The sequence below is a fragment of the Gavialis gangeticus genome, unplaced genomic scaffold (assembly GCF_001723915.1).
Source record: "Gavialis gangeticus isolate Ggan-Ray unplaced genomic scaffold, GavGan_comp1, whole genome shotgun sequence".
NCBI classification, from domain to species: Eukaryota; Metazoa; Chordata; order Crocodylia; family Gavialidae; genus Gavialis; species Gavialis gangeticus.
The window spans coordinates 1,981,785-1,986,229 of NW_017729034.1; the positions used below are offsets into that span (position 1 = coordinate 1,981,785).

The 4,445-nt window shown below is 43.4% G+C and overlaps 1 pseudogene; it reads left to right on the plus strand.

Moving 5' to 3' along the window:
* The first annotated feature begins 3,310 nt into the window (after positions 1-3,310).
* The window catches only part of LOC109304185, a 3,287-nt pseudogene continuing 2,152 nt past the window's right edge, over positions 3,311-4,445 (plus strand).

The window sequence follows — 4,445 nt, forward strand, 5'->3', positions numbered from 1 at the left end:
GGCCCTTTCCCCTGCCCTGCCCCTTCCCCTGCAAACTTTTACATGGGGAGGTGGGGGGAGGCACATGTGTGCATGCTCACCCCCTCTAACATTTTTTTTCTCTCTCTGCCCTCCCCCGCCCCCAGTCGGCGAGCGGCTGCTGGTGCCTCCCCCAGTATCAGGAGGCACCTGTCGCCCATGATGAAAATTGTCTGTTTTGTATTGTTCATTTTGTTGTTTAATTTATTTAAATGTGAAGAGTTTAGATGCAAATGAATATCATGTAGATGTAATAAAACATATTGAGGAGACATCTGAAAATTAAACTTGTCTGTGAATCCTGGACCAGGACACTTCCATCCTGCTTGGACTGGAAGGATGTCCTAATCCTTGAAGTAAAAAGTGACAATTTATATGAAAATTCCAGGTTAAAGGCACTATAGTAATGTGTGTACTCTTTATAAATCTGGTGAAATATATCTATATCTATATATCTATATCTATATATCTATTTTTTTTTCCAGAAAATCCCGTTGGCATTTACATGTAATATATAATGCTAATTTACCAGGTTGTGTGTGTAAAATCTCATTAACCGATTATTTTAAGGGAAATATAAATGAGCAAAGTCAGGTCTCTCTTGGATCTGGAATCCATGTGCCCAGAGGATGACTGGAAGCCAAGTTAAATTTTGCCCAGTTTGGGCAGCTGCAGCAGACTGGAAGGTAGGACTGCCTTTTGTAATTAGAATTATTGAAGGATTTATTGATTATAAATTGGCAAGTATCTGGGATAGAACTCCCATAGTGGTACATAACTCATCTGGAAAGGCACACTGGTTCTATGGCAAATGTTATACGGAATATGGAACAATAGTACACTCTGTGGTTTGGAAAGAAGCTTATTTGTGGGGGTCAAGCAAAATAAAATTAAGTTCTATTTGTCAAGGCAATGTAACCTTAAGGGGTGAGGATAGAATTTTTATTACTGTTACAGATTGGAATGATTTTGTTGGGTCTCCTCTTTCTCAGGTTAGACCTCCAACACACCCACCTTCTGAGTTACACTCAACTCCAAAGGGAACTGAAAGTAGCAAACCCCACTTTCATAATGTTTCACCACGATGTTCAGCAATATTAGTGCATGCTTCCAATTGGGTCCCACAAATAAATGTAATATTGAATATTGTAATGGGGCTTTGGGAGTCCAGACTTAGTTGGAGAACTCCCTCATCCAATTATCTACTCCAAGTGGAAAAATCTCTTCCACGACATTAGCTTTTATACAGCATTCATGGGTATTTGATTCTTTCTTAGTAAATAATTCCAGTCTTCCAACGGCCCTCTCTTGCCTATTTAAATCAGTGTGTATGAACTCCACAGGGAATTCAGTTTTCTTGGTTATGCCTGGGAAATGTGTCACAAATTGCAGAAAAGGCTGCTTAGTTGGTATGGACAGCACGGCACAATTTATCATTGCAAGTAATTAATCCCATTTTAAATGCCTCTCAACTAAGTAAAACCCCTATTGTGGGGCCTCGTGTTGTTAAGTTAGATCACAATAAACAAGTTTTATTGGGAGTACAATGAGCTATTAAGGAAATTCCATAGATTTAAAGGGACTTAATTTGGCCACAACTGTTCCAAAATGTGCCCCTTATGTGCAAACTAGTTATCATAGATGAAAACAGTGGCTGCAACTTTGGTATGCTAATAATGCCCAAGTCCACATACGAACAAAATGTGATTTGCTATCAGCTGCAGTTGGTGGAGCAAGGCTAGAAGCAGCTGTTTTAGACAGTGCCAATACCAAAGATTTGATCAACAAATTAAGCTATGCTAGTGCAGAGATGCAAACGATTGGATAACCCTTAGTTGGCTCCTTGTCCCATCTGGGGCTGGGAGACCAAATGGTGGGATCCATTTTACCCATATTTCAGCAAGTTACAGAAGAAAATGAGCAAGTCATCATTACCACCATTGACACACTTGTTCAGCATGTTTCCTTAGCCCTCGCTTGCATCCAGGCACAGGCTGTAAGCCAAAGCATAGTCACCCAAATACTTTGTTCACGTCTTCATGGCCATCTCCCCATTGAATTAAAAAGAGTCATGTGGAACCATGCTTTGGCTGTAGAACAAAATCTCTCTGTATGGTGGCAGCTGGTATCGTTTGCATATAAGGATGCACAACAACAAATTGTAGCTCATGTAGTCACTATTGGTGGTGATTCCCAAATTACAATATACCCATTAGTATCACTATGGGACTAAGGTCTAGGAATCAGTGAGGGAGTTGTTATGTACCCAAGAAACCATCACCAGTGGGCATTTAAAAGGGTGGGTATATGGGAAACAACATGGAAGGGTGCTTGACTCATTAAAATGTGGGGTATGTGTGTGAAGATCATAATTTGCAAATACAGGATGAATGCTTGTATGAACAACATGAAATTCATCAATGTGCTTTTGATATGGTCAGTGAAAATTATTCTGCAGTAGTTTATGCTGGAAAAGGGTATGTAAGAATGCCTTGTCCCTATGTAAGACTTGATCAAAATTGATTGTATTTAATGGCATTCTCTGTTAACCAGTGTTTTTGTAATGTATCATCTATCAAAGGTTGTGATTCTGAATACTTTGTTCCTCATTGGACAACACAGAGCCTTCCGAGTAATCCCTGGGTTTATAAAAATATCACTCCAATTTAACTGGGTCCAAATCTGCCAATGTCAAAACAAGTATTATGTCATCCAGAAGTACATGCAATGGTAAATTCCATTAAGCAATACAATCACAAAACCATGGTTCAAATTAAACATGATAATAAAAATGTTCTACAAGTATTAGAAAGAGTCCAAAAGGCGGTGAAATATTGTTGGTGGGAAATTTTCCTGGGATGGAGCCCTACTGCCCCAGGAGTTTTAAATCTAATGCTTCACTCCATTGTGGTAATAATTGGCATCCAAATTTTTATCATCATTTTTGTTCTTGTTTTAACTGACTGGACATATTGCCAAGTTTATCAGTTTCACAGAGGTTTTGTTAACCTCTACTAGACCCCCACTATGAGCCCTTATATTTGTAGCAAACTTACCTTTTGAGCTCTGGATGAGTCCTGGGCTCAAGATTCTGAAATTTTGATTTGTGGAGCCCATCCACCAATCAGAAACAAACCAGGGTAAACAAGGACATGCCCTTTCCGTGAAGGGAGGGGGGCAAGAAGCAGGCTGGACCTGGTTCGAGACTGCCCTGCCAGGTCTGGAGAATTTAGGGGGTGGAGCCACTGAGGTGTATAAAAGGAGCAGCATGCTCGGAATGCAGGGAGACGTGATGGCGGAGCTGAAGAAGGAAGATCGGAATGAGAAAAGCTGGGGATGAGCTACCCCAGGGGGGAATAGCCCTGAGCTCCTGAAGATCCCTGGGAGGGTGTGAGACCCTTGGGCTCATCATGCTGCAGGAACTCGCTGCATGGAGCAGCCCTGGGAGGGTGTGAGACCCTCAGGCTCATCATGGTGCATAGTCTGACACACAGAGTCCAGGCCCTAGAAGTGGCTTGAACTTGCAGACCCTGGCAAGTGGCTGGCAACCACTGTGCACAGGACCTGGGCAAGATCCAGGAACAGTGAGCAGCAAAAGGCTGCTCGGGTTAGCCACCCGATGTTTGACTGGAAGGGTGGAGCCCTGCATATGGCCCTGGCAAACTGAAAGAGCCCCAGTGCTGAGCAGGGCACAGAGAATGGGGAAGGCTGCCACAGTGTGAGGCAGGCAGTTGGTAGCCCAGCAATCTCGCTGGGTGAAGCAGCTAGCCTTCGGTGCTCAGAGCGGGGCAGAGAGCGGTGCGAGCAAATCTGCAGAGGACTGTGAGGACCAAAGCAGGTGGCATTGCAAGGCTTGTGTGCCCAGGCGGAGGGCACCAGGCCACAAGGGGAGTCCAGAGGCAGCATGGGAGAAAAGACGCTGGCAGGGAGCATCACGCTGGGATGAGCCAGGCCATCAGAAGGGCCATGAATTATTGGAGCACTGGGGCCCTGAAAAGGAGGGAAGGTATTAGGAGTGGCCTCACTAGAGCTGGGTGGAAGACCCCTCCCAGTGGGTGGGTCCCGAGACCCTGTTGGGAGTGGGTGAGGGGACCCCTGTTCTCCAGGCTTGGGGGACGAATTCATAGTTAGACTTCTATGTGGTTGAGATTCTGAGTTTATGTTGTGCTTTATAGTTTATAAATAATATTGTTCATATTATTTTAGTGTTAACTGTGATGTTGATGGGTTTGAGAACTTTAAGAAATCTTTGGGTCAGTTGTGTATATATTTTTAAGTACTGTTTTTTACCCGCTGGGGTGAATATTATTGGAATCATTGGGTCAGGTAACTCATTTCTTGATTTCATATATTTCATAGACATCAGGGCTAGAAGGGACCTCAAAAAATCATCAAGTCCAGCCCCCTGCCCCAGAGGCAGGAAGTCA